The sequence below is a fragment of the Panthera pardus genome, unplaced genomic scaffold (genome assembly GCF_024362965.1).
Source record: "Panthera pardus isolate Hobbes unplaced genomic scaffold, ASM2436296v1 HiC_scaffold_25, whole genome shotgun sequence".
Classification (NCBI taxonomy): domain Eukaryota; kingdom Metazoa; phylum Chordata; class Mammalia; order Carnivora; family Felidae; genus Panthera; species Panthera pardus.
Window position 1 is genome coordinate 8,898,312 of NW_026526821.1, and position 19,052 is coordinate 8,917,363.

At 47.4% G+C, this 19,052-nt stretch overlaps 1 long non-coding RNA gene across 1 annotated transcript; it reads left to right on the forward strand.

The window, feature by feature from the left end:
• The first annotated feature begins 7,864 nt into the window (after positions 1 to 7,864).
• Positions 7,865 to 18,364, forward strand: LOC109272250 (uncharacterized). Its single transcript, XR_002082351.2, has 4 exons — positions 7,865 to 8,112; positions 9,789 to 9,841; positions 10,147 to 10,485; positions 17,645 to 18,364. It is a non-coding gene; the product is annotated as an uncharacterized LOC109272250 (long non-coding RNA).
• The last annotated feature ends 688 nt before the right edge of the window (positions 18,365 to 19,052 follow it).

Below are 19,052 nucleotides of genomic sequence, written 5' to 3' on the forward strand. Positions count from 1 at the left end.
TTGGGGGCCCCACAGTCTGTTCTTCTCCCTAACATCTCTGGTGGCTTCGGAACCAGACAGTTTGGGTTCAAATTCTGACTGTGACTTCTTGTTCACATGATTTTGGATGCATCTCGCAGTGTCTGTGTGCTTCAAGTGGTTCATCAGATGAGTAGAAATAGGAGTGGAACCCATCTCAGGGGATGGAATGAGTTTATCCATATAAAGCCAATTAATGCAAAGGATTTTATTATTACCATCATACAACAACCATGGTTTCTATATCTATGATTTCAAAAGATAATTATTTGTGTGTCTATCCATCTCCTACTTGGAATCCCTGGAGAATAGGGACCTTAGCTAACTGATCTGTGTTTCCCGAGTCTGGACCATGATTTGAACCATTTTAGGAAGTGTTCAATTAAAATTTGGGGAAAGAGGGAAGGAAGGAAGAAGGAAGGAAGGAAGAGGGAAAGAAGGGAGGGAGGGAGGGATGGAGGGAGGGAGAAAGGAAGGAAGAAGGAAGGAAGGAGGAAGAAGGAAGGAAGGAAGGAAGAAGGAAGGAAGGAAGGAAGAACAAGGAAAAGAAGGAAGAGGGAAGGAAGGGAGAGAGGGAGGAAGGAAGGAAGGAAGGAAGGAAGGAAGGAAGGAAGGAAGGAAGAAGAAGGAAGGAAGGAAGAAGGAAGGAAGGAAGAAGAAGGAAAAGAAGGAAGGAAGGAAGAGGGAAGGAAGGGAGGGAGGGAGGGAAGGAGGGAGGAAGGAAGGAAGGAAGGAAGGAAGGAAGGGTGGAAGTTTCTACAATGAAAGGTTAGGACACACCTAATGTACCACGTCTGAAGAGAGAACCTCTTCCAGGGTCCTGGGATGGGTGGGATCCCCACCTTCACCCCAGATCACAGGAGCACATTCCCTTCTTGTTCTAATTATTGACAAGTAACAAACTATCCCCAAGCTCAGTAGCTTAAAGCCACGACCAGTATATATCTGTTGATTTTGTGGGTCAGGAGTTTAGCCAGTGGGTCACCATTGCTCTTCATGGTGTCAACCAAGATCACCCGAAGGCTGGTGGATGGGCTGGTCTTCAAGGTACAACGTGGTTTCACTCAATGTCTGGTGCCTTGGCAAGGATGGCTGTGCCGCTGGGCTCAACTGGGATTGTCTACGACACATGGCCTCTGCGGTATGGTGATGTCAGGGAGTCAGAGTCCTTCCGTGGAGGCTGGATTCCCCTGGAGGAGGGTCTCAAGGGACTCGGGTAGAGCTGCAGGCGGGGCCTCTTATGACTAGCCCCCAAAGTCCCAGAGCACCCCTTCTGTTGCATTCTACTGGCCAAGCAAATCACTAAGGCCGGCTCAGATTCCGGGGGAGTGGGTTCAGATCCTACCTCGCCGTGGGAGGAGTGGCCAAGGACTTGTGGCACCGTTGATCTACCACACTCCATCTCTCCTTTGCAAGTGTTTTAAGCCAGGGGTCACTAGGTCTCGCGGACAGTTTCTAGTGACTCTGTGGGTGCCCTGAATGTGGTTTTGTACAGATGTGCAAAATGCGCATTTTTTTCAGGGAGACGGGCTGTCAGGAAGACCATGAATCATCCCTGCACGGTGGTCTTTCTTTTTACTGAGCCGTATGTCATCTCATGGCTTACACAATTTTTCCAAGAAAACATCAACAGGGTCATGGAAGCTATTCAAATCATGCAGATTGGCAGGCCACCCTTTCATCCCCTGCCCTCCTCCTCTCTCCTCGGAGAGAATCTTTAACGTATCTTTCAAGATGTTTCCCATGCTTTACATAGAGGTGCAAAGTTTTTGCAGATGTAAACAGCCTCATTCCCTGCATCTATATATTTGCATATTTTTTTAACGTTTATTTATTTTTGAGACAGAGAGAGACAGAGCATGAACAGGGGAGGGGCAGAGAGAGAGGGAGACACAGAATCGGAAGCAGGCTCCAGGCTCTGAGCTGTCTGCACAGAGCCCGACGCCGGGCTCGAACTCACGGACCGCGAGATCATGACCTGAGCTGAAGTCGGACGCTCAACGGACTGAGCCACGCAGGCGCCCCAATATTTGCATATTTTTAACTTCAACATGCTTACAGGAGTTTGGCTCATGTCAGTACCCTTAGACTTATCCCATGTTTGAAAACTGCCTCTTTGAACCCGGCCCATCGGTGTATCCATTACACGTATCTCCGTAACACCGACGTACCTGGGGTTGCCTCCGGTTTCCCACTCTTGCACGTAAGCAGCTTTGCCTGCCCTCTTGCGCGCCAGTGAGGGTATTTCTCGGAGGCAGGTGCAGAGCGGTGAAACAGGCGGGTTACTCGGGGTGTGCATACCCCATCTGAGTTTTTATCCCTAAATTCGCGTCCAACATACACGCGCACGGTTATATGCCCAGTAACGGGGTCTCACCACGCCACGCTCTCCGCACTCTTGCCTCAGTTGAATATTCTCACTCTTCAGAACTTTCCAATCTGGTAGCTGAGCATCTCACCATTTTATACAGCACTGCTATCCTGCTGACCGTTAAGAACATGGCCTTTGGGGTGGGGGTGGGAGGCGCCTGGGTAGCTCAGTTGTTAAGCAGCCGACTTCCATTCAGGTCATGATTTCATGGTTCCCGAGCTGGAGCCCTGTTTCTCTCTCTTTCTCTCTCTCTCTCTCTCTCCCCCTCTGCCCCCTTGGGATTCTCTTTCTCTCTGCCTCTCGATCACTTGTGCTCTCTCTCTCTCTCTCTCTCTGTCTCAAAAAAAAAAAAAAAAAAAAAGGACATGTCCTTTGGGCTCAGGGAGAACTGACATCCTGGTTCTGTCATTACCTTTAAAGAAGTGATTAAATCATGTGACTTGAATGAGCTCAGTTGCCTTCTCTTTAAATGGGCACCATAATGACCCCCCCCCCCCCCCACCGCCGACTTAACACTGTAACGGTGCTTCTATGAGATTGCATGGAAGGTTCTCTTAGCAGCATCCTGACCACACTAACGTTCCAAATTATTGGCAACAATTTCTATTATTATTATTATTATTATTATCCTCGAAGTGTTTCCAGTGTAGCAGTTGTAAGGGGACGGCTGCTGAATAAATCAGTCTTGCCAATCCAAGCTACTCCCCCATCCTTTAGACCCTTCCTGTAGAGGCTCAAATATCTAAGGTTAAGTCTTACTCTTCAGTGGAATAATCTTTTTTTTTTTTTAATGTTTATTTATTTTTGAGACAGAGAGAGACAGAGCGTGAATGGGAGAGGGTCAGAGAAAGGGAGACACAGAATCCGAAGCAGGCTCCAGGCTCCGAGCTGTCCGCACAGAGCCCGACGCGGGGCTCGAACTCACGGACAGCGAGATCATGACCCGAGCCGAAGTCGGACGCTCAACCGACGGAGCCACCCAGGTGCCCCTTCAGTGGAATAATCTTAAAAGGCTCACAGCCATGACTCATTTCACTGCGTCTGCCAACTGGCCGATGCCCCCATTTTAGCCTCCCAACCCTATGAGAAAGGGCCTCCGATCTGACCCATTTGACAGAGAAGGAAGCTGAGGCACTGAGAGGTCGAGAAACTGTCCTGAGGTCCCATCTGTAGTCATGTGGAAGAGCTGGCACCTGAATCTGTCGGGCCCAGGGCTCATGCTGTTCCCCATTAGTTTACAGAATTCTCTAGACTCAAGCGGGGGTGATTTGCCAAGGACGAGGGAGAGATGCAGACACGGGTTCCTTAAAGAGGCGCCTGCTGAATGCTCTACCTTTCAGTGAGACCGGCACCTGTTGGCGTTCATTCTGTAAGGAATGAGCCGTGAAAACAGAGGCTACCCCGGTGTCTGGCATTGGGAGCCCAGGATAGCGAGAGGGGGGCAGCAGGGGAGGGGGGAGGGTGAAATCACATCTCATGCAGGGGTGGTCACAAGCTTGGAGCCACTCTCTCTGGGTGGTGTCCTCGCCTGCCGCTTCCTACACATGTGATTTCAAGAGGATTACTCCACTTCTCCTGCCTTGGTTTTCTTTTCTGTTACTTGAAAATGAAATTGTTTACCTTGCGTGTCAAGGGACACCTGGTGATAATGTATGTGGCAGTGATGCGGACAGCGTATAATGTATGTGGTTACACGTGATGCCTGGCACACTGTAGGTTCTCAAGAAAATCTAGTTCCCCTCTAGGGTCTCGCTGTTCCTGGCCAAGAAGGAGGAGTTGTACATTAGGAGGTGTATTTTGATGGTCAGGCTATCATTTCTCTTTTTGGGAATAATCCCTTGATTTTTTTCCTTCTGAGGGCTTCCCCCCGTCTACCTCCGTGGGCTCCGGGTGGAATTCACTCTACCCCTGAATCTGGGAATGAGCCTGGAACTCAGGGCTTCGCCACTGGTACCCTCTATCCCTCTGGCCATCTGGTTTGGGGATAAGCATGTGACACAGTGGGCGCATTGGCCAGGGTGATGTCATGCACTGAAAGCTGGTCTTCCCTGGTCACCTAGGCCATGCAGGAGAGAGATGAACACAGAAACAAAGTCTGTTAAGTGGGGAAGAAAGGGACACGGTGCCGGGTAAGGACCCAGCAGTGCCCAACACAACCGTTTTCTCATTTTTAGAGCTGAAGGAGCCGAGAGATACAGAAACTTGCCTGAGAACAGCCACCTGATTCCAGACTCCATGTTCTTAATCATAACTCCATAATTTGCATTTTTGCTTGCACCAGGGCACGTTGGTTTTCTGTATGACTTTGAACAGATGGTAATTTCCTTGAGGGCATGGGCCATATAGGGACCCCCCCTCCAGTGTATCCTCAGGACCCAGCCTGGTGCTCGGCAGAGTTGGGGGTTAACAAACGTTTGGTGAATGAATGATTGAAGAGGAAGGCCATGGAGCGGGGCTGGGGGTGGGGGGTGGTCCTAGATCTTTCGGTCTCCAAGAACTACCCGAGCCACCTTTTAGACTCGGATGGGTGTAGAAATCACCTGGGATCTACCAAGCTTTGGGAAACAAAGTCTGGATGACCATGTTTCCCCGTGGCAGTGACTAGCCGCGTAAAGCTCTCAAGCATTTGAAACACGGCTCATCTGCGCCGAGATGTGCTGTATGCGTCAGGCACACAGCGGATTTGGACGATTTATTAAAAAAAAAAAAAGACTCTGTGGAATGTATTTTATAATGTTTCTATTATAGGTTAAAATCATTTTTTTGGATACATTGAATTAAACAAAGTATATTATTAAAACCTGGCTCTTGTTTCTTTCAGTGCGGCTACTAGAAATTTCAAAGTACATGTGTGGCTCACGTTATATTTCTCTTGGACAATGCTGGTCCCATGAGTGAGAAAATGTGTCTTCAATTGCTGAGTGTCTATCCCTACCCGACCCTGAGTCAACAGGGCCGAACACCACAGAGAAATCAAGAGGGAGGAAGACTGAGGAGAGCTGTGGATGCCAGATTTTTCTAGAAAGAGCAGGGTGTCAATGGTGCCAAGAAAGGGGTGACATTCTTGACTGCGGGAGAGGATGGGGAGACTGCGGGGATTAGGCGTCTCTGGTCAAAAATTTGATGACATTTTGTTCCGTGTATGAAAAAAACCCGTCGGGTAAAGGGGGTTTTCATGGGCACGCTCCATGACTCTGCTGTTCTTTCCCCAGGCGGATCCCTAGAAAAACTTACACCCATGGACCAGGAGTCAACTTCAAGAGTATCTCTTTGCCAAACACTGTAACAAACAGAAGGTCTGAATCAATGGATGAGGAGCAGAGTGAATCAATCGATCAGGAGAACTTTTGCCCCAAACGGAGGAAGCTGGGATTGTGCTTTGCAGCACGGACACAGCTCAAAAACTAACATCGAGTGAAAAGCGAGTTGCAGAGAGATAAGTACAGAATGATACCGTTGGTATGAAGTTTAAGGAACACGGAAAACAACACTATATATCATACAGGGATAAAAAATATAAAGATATTCACAGGCACACATCACATTCGGGATAGTGGTTATCTTGGGAAAGAAGGAGCAAAATATGATCAGAGAGGGGAGGGCTCACAGGGGTCTCCTGTAAAAGCACTTTGGATGTAATTATTTCTTCATTAAAGAAAAACAGCTGCTCAAAGCCATAGTTCGTTATGAGCACAGAAGATATAGCCACTGTAATCTAACTGTTAAAATTCCTTCTATGGCTCGGTCTGCAATTAGTTTTAGTTTTTAATCCCTGCTTTCATTTTTTTTTGTGTGTGTGTTTATCACAGACATGCATACCCATGGTTAAAAGACCCAAATCACTCTACAAGTATTGTTAACTAAGTAAAGTCCCCCCCCCCTCTTTTTTTTAAACCGGGTGGTAAGAACACAGGTGTTTGCTTTGCTATTCTCCAATACCTTTTTATAGATCTGAAGGATTTCATCAAAAATGCTCAGACATTCGTAAAATCATTATAAAAATGAATAAGCTTCCTTCAGAGTAGCTCTCTGTGTACAAATGTAGTGATCTTAAGCTTTTCTAAAACTGGGGTTCGTCCACCTCTCATCCCCTTAGCTTCTTTGTTTTCTTGGAGTCGATGATCGCTCTCACTGTCTCTTCCGTTTCCCACTTGCCATTGGAAGTTTGGAAGTTTGGTGGGGGGGGGGGGGTTCATAATTCAGGTGAGTTTTTCTAAACTCTGTTGGGTGTGGTCTGGATACAGTTTAAAAAGTATGATCAGCTAGAGAACCTCTTGCCCTTTGATATCTAGGCGAAGAATGCCTTGAAATCCTCATTCCTTGAACCAGAGCAGTTCCAAAGCTTTCCCAAAGATTTCCTCTAATTCCTGTGGGGATTTAGGGAATTTAGGGGATACTTTCTCTTGGTCTCTTGTTTCTGTCTCTTGTACTGTCTCTTTCTCCTCCTTGCCTCCCTGAAACTCTGCCCTGCCTTCATTTTCCACTACAGAAACCCAGGGCGCTTGGGTGGCTCAGCTGATTAAGCTTCCGACTTCTGCTCAGGTCATGATCTCGTGGTGCGTGGGCTTGAGCCCTGCATTGGACTCTGTGCTGACAGCTTGGAACCTGGAGCCTGCTTTGGATTCTGTCTCTCTCTCTCTGCCCCTGCCCTGCTCATGCTCTGTCTCTCTCTCAAAAATAAATAAACATTAAAAATAATTTAAACGACAGAAATCCACTCACACCAATCATTTAATAGGTATTGAGGACCTTATCGACCATTTCTTGGAACAGAGAAGGGTTTTACATATCAACATCTGAACATATTTTCTGGGGATCGGTTGGCATTGGTCTTCCTAAAAGGTCTGTAGGGGCCTTTTTGGTTTTGCGTGTCTAGTCTCCTTCCTCTTTCTGCTGGTACCACAATTTGTATTTTCTTTGGGAAACCAACCTACCTAGCTTTCGGGTTTCTGGGTGAACCAAAGCTCCGTGGGGGTAAGACTAGGTAATTGTTATTATCCCCATTGTAAAAAGAAAAAAAAAGTGGGACCTCATGAGGTTTGTACGTGATAATGAAGATCAAAGGGCTAGTGAGTGTATGACTTGGAATTTGAATTCACATTTGATACTAAAGCTTGTGTTCATACCCACTACGGCATAAGAATATCATAATGCCGTTGATGGCCATATGGTATCCACTCCTGGGCTCTATCTCCCTTGCAGATTCTCCATTGAGTCCAAATCTGTATATTCAACTAATATGTAATAACTCCAATGGAATGTCTGATAGGCATGTGGAGGGTTTAAAAAAAAGGTTCACAAGCTCTTTGACACAACATCCGTCAAGGAGTGAAGCTTACTTTCCCTCTCCTTGAGTGTGGGTTGAATTAATGACTTGCTTCTAATAGAATATTATGGGAACGACAGTGTTTGAGTTCCATGACTAGGTCATAAAAGGCATTGTGACTTCTGCCTGCCTCTTTCAGGTCACTCACTGTGGGGAAAGCTGGCTGCCGTGATGTGAGAACACTCATCAAGTCCTATGGGGAGACCCACATGGTGAGGAACTGAGGCCACCTGCCAATGGCAGTGTGAGGGCGTCATCTTGAAAGTGGACCCTCCAGCCCCAGGCAAGCCTTCACATAAGACTGCAGCCCCAGCTGATATCTTGACTGCCACCTCGTGAAAGACCATGAACCACAGCCATCCAGCTATGCTCTCCAAGTTCCTGACTCACAGAAACTGTAAGATAATAAATATTTGTTGTTTTAAGATACAAAGTTTTGGGGAAATTGATTATGCAGCATTGGACCGTTGACATATGCAGCATATGCACCATTGACATGTCCAGAGCTGAGCTCCGAATCTTCATTCTGCGAATGTAATTCTCCCCCCGTCTTCTCTATTCAGAAAATGATAACGTCATGATTCTTGTCCCTCATGATAAAACCTTGAAGTCATCCTTAAAGCCTGTCTTAATTTCATAATCCAAATCAAATGGAAGAGCAATCTTATTGTCCTAACTTTAAAATGTATTAAAAAATCCAATCATCTCGTCCTACATCCTCAGTTACTACCCTGGTCCACCCCCATCACCTCTCACTAGGTTCGCTGCAATTACTATCTACCTAATATCCCCCTTTCCCTGGTACACCCAGCGTCAATTCTAAATACAGCCAGAAGGATCCTTTAAAAATATGAGACAGATGGTCAATTCCTCTGCTCCAAACCCCTCCTGGTTATTTTTTCTCCAGATCTATGAGCTACTCCCTTCTTTCACTTCCTTCAGATATTTGCCCCACTATCACCTTCGTGAGGACTTTTCTGACTCCTGAGCATTCTTCATAGTGTATATTTTGCTTGTTTATTTTCTCTCTCCCTTCCAAGATGCCATCTACTCAAAGAGAGGGACCTTATTGTCTAGTTTTCTTACTGCCGTGTCCCCAGAACCCAGAATGATTCTTGCACATAGTAGGTACCCTATAAATATTTACTGAATAAATGCATGTTGTTTCCTAAGAGCTCTTGTCTTTGGTGTATATCAGACCTACCTGGGAAGCCAGTTACAAATAAGAATGCCCAAACACAATCTTAGGTACCCAGTTAGAGTCTGATGAAAAGTAGGGGATTGTAGGATGCATCCCTGGGAATCTTTATTGCATTAGTCCTTCTGCTCTTTCAGCAGAATTTGTTATTTCTGCTTTAACAGAGGCAAGGAAAATAGTAAAATATATTGAAATTGGTTTGTATTAAAAGAACTCTTTTGTAGTTAGGGCAGTAAATTATAGACATAGGATTCAATATAGGCCATAAATTGAATATTTCAGTGTGAGTAGAGTTGTATCGACTGTTCCTTTGGGGATTAGAGTTTATTTCCTAAGCTTTTGTTCACTACATCATGAGTCTTTTCAATAAAACGATCTCATTGCCTGACAGCCAGACAAGACTTTCAGTGATGCAAGGGGATTTTATCGGGTGTGGTTAACTCAGAAAATTGTTCTCTGAAGATACTTTATGACCAAATATTTACTAGTGTCCCTTAGCAGGCCTGGTTAATTTTCAGAATACCTAAGAAAGCCAATAAATGTGAACGAAGACACACATGCGCATGTGCGTGCACGCACACACACACACACACACTTTCACAAATACACATCCACTATTTTTGCTATTCTGCTTTAAGTAAAGAAAAACCAAGAAGTGTTACTGAAAAAGAAAGCTTAATGATATCATGACCTTGATATCAAGAGTTCTTGGGCAGATGAAAAAGATTAGGATGGGTGGGCGTGTCACACAGAAAGTTAAATCCATCCATCCACCCATCCATTGAGCAGGTGGGCATTTGCTTTATAATACTTGGGTTCAAGGGTTATAATTTATTACTTTTCTAACAAAGAAAATTTGTCCTACCCTTTATCAGAGTTTGATGGAAGCAAGAAACAAAATCGACTCTTCAGTTTTGAAATACACAGGGTAATTGACAAACCACCAGGGGAAGCACTGGGCTGGGGGAGGACAGGAAATGGGTCAGCTCTGGGGACGTAGGGGTGAATCAAGTCTCTCTTGGATGAGAAAGAGTGTGAGCAGCCCTCACCCCTGCCTACCCCTTGGCGAAGTCTGAAATGGTGTGGCAGGCAGCCTCTGAGATGGCCCCTTTTTCCCAGTGTTCATGTCTTTGTGTGATCCCTTCCCCCTGAGTGTGGCTGGACCTAATGGCTCATTTCTGATGAAGAGAATGAGGCAAACGTGAGGGGAAATCACTTTCGTATTTGTTGTAGAAGACTGGCTTCCGTCTTGTGGCACTCTCTTGTTTTCTTGTCTGCTGGCTGCATCGGAACAACGATCGTGTGTGAGCTACCCCAAAGAGAATCACACGTGGTGATGAACTGACAGAGGCCTCCAGCCAATAGCCAATGAGGAACTGAGGCCCTCAGTGCCACAGACCATGAGGAACCGATCCTGCCCCCACCACTGATTTCACTTAGAAGTGGATCCTGCCCCGTTGGAACCTTGAGATGAGCCCACAGCTGTGGCCGACACCTTGGTTGCAGTCTGTGAGAGGCCGTCAGCCAGAGGACCCGGCTCAGCCACGCCTGGATTCCTGCCCCACTGAAACTGTGAGATCATACATGTTTGCTGTTTCAAGTTGCTAAATTTTGGGACCATTTGTTATGTGGGATGTTAGTTTTGTAGGGCGGCCATAACAAAGTCCTACAGACTGGGTGGTTCAGAGTGTCAGGAAGTTATTTTCTCAGGGCGCCAGAGGCCAGAAGTCCAAAATCAAGATGTCAGCACATCCATGCTTGCCCTGAAGCCTCTAGGGAAAGATCTGGTCCTGGCCCATCTCTCAGCTTCTGGTAGCCTCAGGCATTCCTTGCCTTATAGATGGCCATCTCCCCCGTGTCTCTTTTTTTTTTTTTTTTTTTAAATTTTTTTCAACGTTTTTTATTTATTTTTGGGACAGAGAGAGACAGAGCATGAACGGGGGAGGGGCAGAGAGAGAGGGAGACACAGAATCGGAAACAGGCTCCAGGCTCCGAGCCATCAGCCCAGAGCCATCAGCCCAGAGCCTGACGCGGGGCTCGAACTCACGGACCGTGAGATCGTGACCTGGTTGAAGTCGGACGCTTAACCGACTGCGCCACCCAGGCGCCCCTCCCCCGTGTCTCTTTACATCATCTTTCCTTTGTGCCTCCATGTCTGTGTCTGTGTCCAAATTACCCTTTTTAAAAAATAAGGGTATAAGTCACGTTGGATTAGGGCCCACCCTCATCTTAAATTGATTACATCTGCAAAGACCCGATTTCCAAGTAAGATTGCATTCAGAAGTACTGGGGCTTAGGGCTCCAACAAATCTTTTTTGGGGGGTTGGGGGACACAATTCGACCTAACAACCAGCAATAGATAACTAATTTGAAGAGTTAGCCACCTCCCCCCCGAAATTTGGGCGCAATTACTAGTAGAAAAGGGAAAATGGATGCTACCTCATATGAAACAAAGACCCCAAGGTATATTACAAATTCCCATCCAATAGAACTGAGCTGTCAGATTCAGGAGTCACCAGCCACAGGTGGTTGCTGAGCACTTGAAGCGTAGCTCGTCCAAACCGAGATGTGCTGGGAGTACACAACACTTATTGGACTTTGTAGACCTAGAATGAGGAGAAAAGAATGGAAAATACTTTTCAATGCATTTTTAATACTGATTCCATGTTGAAATGGTATTTTGGATATATTGGGTTAAGTGGAATATATTATTCAATTTAATTTCACCTGTTTACTTGTTAAACGTGGCTACTAGAAAATTTAACCTTATGCGTATGTGGCTTGCATTATATTTCTGTTGGATGTTGTTGCTTTCTCACTTGGGATGTTTCTACTCTGTCTTACTTGGAGGGGATTTTTTTCCCCCACCTTCGACTTAAGCAAAGCTTCAAGGTTCTAGAAACCATGGAAATGGGCCTCTGGTCTTGATTGCATTGTGATCAAAACTGAGATACTTGCTGGCCAAAGGCTCTTTATTCCCTCAAAGCCAGGTGGCTCGCCTTTTCCAAGTTTGAACATAGGATCTTTTTGCTAAAGTGGCCAAGCCACAGCACCCTTCATCCAGCTGTAGAAAACTAGAAGTTTCCACATCAGCGCTTTCACTAGATGAAAAGCCCCTTCGGGAAGGTTGGGGGAGATGCCAGATTGATGCAGTTCTCCATCGGCTTTCCATCCCTTGGTTCCTAGGACTGGGCCATTGGTACCTTGCTTTCCTCCCCCACCCCTTGAAGGTTCTCTCTCTGGACAATCAAGATCCTTCTAGCATCTTCTATTTGAAAACAAGGGCTTATTCATTCTTCTCTGGGGAAAAGAGACACTGAGGCCCAGGCTGCTTTCAGAGGATGTGGGCAGGGAAGATATCTTCTCCTATTTCTATATCTCGAGCTGAACAAATTAATATTTTAATGACTAATCCACAAATTCATTTGTAGAATGGATATATTTATTGCCATATTTCAAAGCTCTTTTCCCTAAATTATCTTCATTTATTCAATAAACGTAGGGAGTGGTTACTCTGCCAGGCACTTTGGGGATTAATTGGTGACCAGGCAGACACAGCTCTCTTACTGAATTTATAGTTGAGTGAAGGAGGCAGCATGGGGCAGACAACCAAACAAATAGTTATCACCTTCTGGATCAATGCTGCTAAGGAAAGAAGAAGAGCTGTCAGAGGCGTGTCCAGGAGAAGCTCACTGTGGTGCATGCGTGTGTGTGTGTGTGTGTGTGTGTGTGTGTGTGCGTGTGCATGGGAGTGAATCAAAGAAGGCTCATAAAAACTGAGATCTGAAGGATGGATAGAAGTTGGAGGTGAGGAGGTGAGGGATGAGTTATTACTTTTTTGAGCTCTTAGACTGAGCTGCTGTTCATTTATCCATTCATCCGTCCATCCATCCATCCATCCCATCCATCCATCCATCCATCCATCCATCCATCCATCCATCCATCCCATCCACTCACCCACTCACTCATCCATACAACAAATACGTCCTGAGCATCTACTGCGTGGCAAGCACTGTCTTGAACAACATGTAGACAGTCAACATGTAAACTGTGGTCCTTAGCCTCAGCACTGTTGACATTTGAGGCTGGGTCATTCTCTGTTGTAGGGCCGTCCTGTGCACTGTGGGACATTTAGCAACATCCCTGGCCTCTACTCATCAGATGCCAGTAGGGACCCCCCCCAGTCCTGACGATAACAACATCTCACGGTGTCTCCTGGGGGTCAAAATTGCCCAGTTACAGACCACTGATGTAAACAAATAACTATATAAAATCATAGCAGGTGGTGATGTGTCCTGTGAAGGAAAATTTAAGGGGGGTTAGGAGAATAGAGGGGGAGGAGTTAAGCAGGACGCTACTGGGTGGCTCAGTCGGTTAAGTGTCTGACTTCAGCTCAGGTCATGATATCTCTCAGTTAGTGGGTTCAAGCCCTGCGTCAGGCTCTGGGCTGACAGCTCGGAGCCTGGAACCTGCTTTGGATTCTGTGTCTTCCTCTGCCCCTCCGCTGCTTGCTCTCTGTCACTCTCTCTCTGTCTCTCTCTCGAAAATAATAAACATTAAAAATAAAAAAAAAGCAGAGACATAAATAAAGTGTGGAAACAAGTCACACCTGGGGAAAGAGTGTTCTGGGCAGAAGGAATCATCAGTGCAAAGGCCCCATGGTGGGATGACTTGGGTGTGAGGAAAGAGGGGCAAGGAGCCAGGAGTGGTTAGAGAACAGAGGTGGGAGGTGATGTATATACTGAGCGTGGGCTCGAGTAGCCTGTGGTGAGATCTTGGGATTTTACTTTCAGTGAAGAGGGAGCCACTGGAGGGTTTTGAGCACAGACGACGTGATCTGATCCTTTGTTTTCAAAGGATCCCCCTGGCTGCTTGGTCACCGGAAGGTGATAAGAGGAGAAATGATGCAACCATTCGGGAGTCAAAGTGAGAGAAGGAGGTGGCAGTCATGATGGAGAAAGCAGAGGGACACACGAGGCTCCTCATTGCCCCTGCTCTCGACTGGCACACCCCACGTACCTCGGCTTAGTACTTAAAGCACATTATGTGATGATGATATCGAAATGGCCTATTTATATGTAGATGAAATCCTCAAGGGCAGAGATCAAGCCTCAATGATCTTTGTGCCCCTAAAAATTGTCACAGGACCGAGGGTTTAGTAGGAGCAGCAGTGAGAGCCTCAGAGCCCCGACTGACTGGACCTTCATCTTGGGAGGTCCCTTGTGTGGAACCCCTGTATGTGGAGACCCCAGGCTGATAGGGTCGCGGGGAAGGGCTCCGACAACCCAGTCAGACATACGCTGCAAGACTGACGCAGCCACCGGCCAGTCTGGTGACTGCGGGCTGCTTTCTTCCTCAGTCTGGACCTCAGCTTTCTCATCTGTAAAATGGGAGAATGATTCCAACCGTGTAGGTTGTTGTAAAGATTAAATGAAGGGGTTTAAGCAAAGTGATTGAGTCTCCCTGGGAACATTCAGCTGTGGCTTCCAATGGTTTCCAGTGAGGGGTGGGCAAGAGCTTAATGGCGGTGTGGAAATGCGAGCTGTGCAGCCGCTCTGGAAAACAGTATGGAGGTTCCTCAAAGATTAAAAATAGAACTACCCTAAACCCAGGAACTGCACTACTAGGCATTTATCCACGGGTTACAGGGGTGCTGTTTCGAAGGGACACACGCATCCCCATGTTTATAGCAGCACTATCCACAATAGCCAAAGTATGGAAAGAGCCCAAATGTCCATCGATGGATGAATGGATAAAGAAGGTGTGGTATATATATACGATGGAGTGTTAATCGGCAATCAAAAAACATGACATTTTGCCATTTTCAACTACGTGGATGGAACTGGAGGGTATTATGCTAAGTGAAATTAGTCAGAGAAAGACAAAAATCACATGACTTCATCATATGGGGACTTTAAGAGAAAAAACAGATGAACATAAGGGAAGGGAAACAAAAATAATCTAAAAACAGGGAGGGAGACGAAACAGAAGAGACTCATAAATACGGAGAACAAACTGAGGGTTACGGGAAGGATTGTGGGAGGGGGGATGGGCTAAATGGGTCAGGGGCACTAAGGAATCTACTCCCGAAATCATTGTTGCACTAGATGCTAACTAATTTGGATGTGAATTAAAAAAAATAAAAAATTAAATTAAAAAAAAGAAAAAAAAAGAGCTTTATGGCGGTGGGTAGAAACATACTGATATTACATATAAGTAAATATATAGGTATATATGTGTATGTATATATATGTATGTGTGTATATGTATATATAAAATGCTTTAAGTGTTTTGTGATGCTTTGTAATGTCACAATGAATTAGCATAATAAGATGTGTATTGTTTCTACGTAGCTGAATGATGGCATTGGGTTGATAGGTACGTGTTGCATCACCCCAATAGTTTAGTGAGTGCTGGTTAGACCAGTCGTGCTGACTTCCTGAGCTTTCTCTTGAGTCCCTCCTTAAAAATACTATTTCCTTGGGGCGCCTGGTTGGCTCAGTCTGACTTCGGCTTCGGTCACGATCTCGCGATTTGTGGGTTCGAGCCCCGCATCGGGCCCTCTGCTGTCAGCCTGGAGCCTGCTTTGGATCCTCTGTCCCCCTCTCTCTCTGCCCCTCCCCTCCCCTGCTCTCTCTCTCAAAAAATAAATAAGCTTAAAAAAACCATTCTTTCCGGGGTGCCTGGGTGGCTCAGTCGGTTAAGCGTCCGACTTCAGCTCAGGTCACGATCTCGCGATCTCGCGGTCCGTGAGTTCGAGCCCCACGTCGGGCTCTGGGCTGATGGCTCAGAGCCTGGAGCCTGCTTCCGATTCTGTGTCTCTCTCTCTCTCTGCCCCTCCCCCGTTCATGCTCTGTCTCTCTCTGTCTCAAAAATAAATAAACGTTAAAAAAATTAAAAACAAAAACCAAAAAACATTATTTCCTTGCTCATACCCCTCAAGTATTCCGATTCTTTAGGCCCAGAGCTGGCCCCAAGAATCTGCATTTAATGGCTGCTCCAGAGGATTCTGATGTATAATTGGGTCGAGACCAGTGTCTCCCACAGTGAAAGTGCGTCGTTACTCACCACGGATCTTGCTGAAACGTGGATTCTGTTCAGTGGCTGGGGTTCCACGGTTCTGCATTTTGAGCAAGCTTCTGGGTGATGCCAGAGCTGCTGGCACAAGGCTCACACAAAAGGTAGCAGAAGCTCAGACTCGGTTCTCCGAGTGCGGGCCTGAGAACAGCCGTACCCCCCCAGCAGTTGGGAGGATGCTCTGGGTCGGGCCCCGCTGAACCCCGGAAACCGCTGGACCCCAGGGCAGGGCCAGCCGCCTGTGGTTCGACAAGCCCTTGCAGGTGGTTCTGATGCGCGCTCGGGTTTTTGAAACGCGGTCGATGAGGGAGCTCTGGTCCCCTGGGCCCTGAAGGCCTCTCTCCCACCTTCTGTCTGCAACCTCACCGAACGGACAGCCTCGAGCTGTCCTGTTCCCCAAAGGTGGGTCCCGTGCGACCCTGGAGCCCCTCCTTCCACGGGCCTGCCTTCAGAACTCTCGCTCTCCCTGCGTCCCCAGCATTGCAGGCGTGCATCGTTGAGCCGACGTGACAGGTAGCGTCTGTTGAGAAGGGCTGACGGGCCCTCTCGTCCGGGCGTGATTGACGGCGCCCTGATCAGCGGGCAGAGAATGGAACGCCTCCAGAAGGATGTGTGCTCTGTAAATAGTTGACATCATCTACCCCGAAAACCTGAAAGAGAACTTCATTTTTCTTTCTTTTTCAGGGAACCCAGCAAGTCACGGGACACCCTGAAGTGTAATTAGTCTGGCAAGGGAGTTTCTGACTGGGCCCCGGGGACCCGCGATGAGGGACAATTGTAGGTGCCTTTGTCTCCTTGCGATTCGAGGTAGGTGAGGGTCATTCACCAGTGACCACGGGAATCCCAGCTCCTTTAACACGGGAGCATGCAGACTGTCGCCTGGGCACGTGGCGGGTCCTCACGCAGCCGACCTGGGGAAGGGCCTGAGATTCTGGATTTCTGGCAAGCCCCCACGTGCCGCTGTGGCCAGCAGTCGGAGGACCACACTCCCCGCAACCTTCCTGCCGCCACCGCGGACCTAGTGTCGGGAGATGGCTTTCAAAGGTCAATCGGGGGGCTTGGCTTTCGGCGTTAGACTTGGGTTTGCATTTTTGCTCCACAAATTGCTAGCTGTGTGACTTTGGGGGAGTGGGCTCACCTCTCTGGGGCTGCACTCGGAGGGGGGGTTAACGTGGACATTTACAGTTTAGGGCGGTGTTTTTTTTTTAAATTGCCCCCTTGAAGAAGTTTCTTTGGACTTTTTCCTCCCGAATCATCTCCCTCCCCGTGAAATTCTAATGCCACAGATGCGCAGGGTATCTCTTTATTACATACTGTGGTGCTTTGGAGGAGCACAGGCGTTGTAACAGCTAAGATTTTTCACTCCCCGCGAATCCATGTTGGCTCGCTCAGGAGCGGTATCACCCTGTGGAGAATGCTGACTTTAGGGCAACGGTAAAGATTAAGAAAGGTGATTTCTGTCAGCTACCTGATACGGAGTAAGTGCTCAGAAATGGTTAAGTATTAATGTGTGTTGTAGAGACCACACGTTAGAGGTAATATAGGATTATTAATACAGCATATGCTATATATTATCACATATCATATATCAATATACTATTATGCATATCATATATCATATCATACGTCTTCTCTCTCCACCTAAGGCCTGCAGGTTGGGTGTGGACGGAAGAACAAAGGTGCAGAAGGAGGCGGGAAAAGACACAGACGCAAGCTGAGGCGGCCGTGTGAAATACCACAGGAGTTCAGGGTATGAAATCAGGCTAGGGTCTCAGGTTCCCTTCACCCCGCCATGTGGCCTCGAAGATGGTGTTCAGCCCTGCTGGGTCCCTGTGTCTCCGTCTCTACCCTAGGCACGGCACACTTTTCCTCCCTATCGTGCAGCGAAGAGTAAATCCAAAAGCACATGGAAGGAGACCACGACAGGGCCTTTGTTATTTGTGCCAAACGCCTTCACCGGGTGCCCCCCGCGCCATGGCCACGGGCCATGGCGCTGGGCACGAGCCCTACCCTCCGGCGTGGTGGCAGGCCAGCAGGCAGTATACGTTGTCACAGGTGCACACATCGTAGGTGCAACCAGAGAGCAGGACTTTTCCTAGACTGGAGGTCAGAGAAGAAGGTAGGGTGAGAGCATGTGCAGAGATGCTGAGGCCAGACAGTGCCTGGAGGGTGCTGAAATTGAAGGGCCCCCCGTTTGAACGTGCCAGAGGAAGCGAGTGTCCCGGGATGGCAGGAGCCAGCCTAGGCAGGCAGGGTCTCAGGCCAGCTGAGGCCAATGGACTGATACCAGGGCCATAGGGAGTCATTAAAGGCAATCAATCAAGGGATGGGGGCGGGCAGGCGTAGCTGAGGGCGCAAGAAACATCTTAGAACATCTTGTGTTTTCTCAAATTCTTTCCATTTCCTTCGGGGCAGGAGGAGCTTAGTTCTGGAAACTGGGAAGCAGACCAAAGGGGGGACTGGATAACTCAGGGGCAGATGAGACATCAGTTCATATTTCAAAGATTTTTGCCTGTCACACTTGCTTTGGTGGAGAAGTGTCTCTTCTCTGTTACTCATCCCACAGCTCTCCAGACTTCACTGCTGGCTCTTGGAAGTCCTGGGACACTTTCTGCTCACATCACAGAACTTAGGCCCAGTGATTACTTTATGGTAACGAACCATCATTTTATAGGGCCTGCCATTTGCCAAAGCTCATGCTAGGAGCTTACAAGAGTGTGGCCTTCCCATATCACAAACTTGGATGTGAATTCCAGGTCCACCTTGTCAAGGGGTCTGTGCTTGGGGCAACTTGGGTCTTCTCAGCTGTAAAATGGGGTATGAGTCGGTACCTCCTGGGATTGTTGGAGGATTGGGACGCTTCTCAGCGTTACCTTTTACTCACTAGGTCAGCATCAATACATAGTATATGTTAGGGTATTAGCTAGGACTCATTCATGCATTCATTGATTCTCTCCGCAAATATCATCCCGGACAGCTGTGATGTGTAAGCCATGACAGGCTGTCTTAGAAGTTGGGGATACAATGGTGAATCTGCCCTCAGGAATCTACAATCTAGTGAC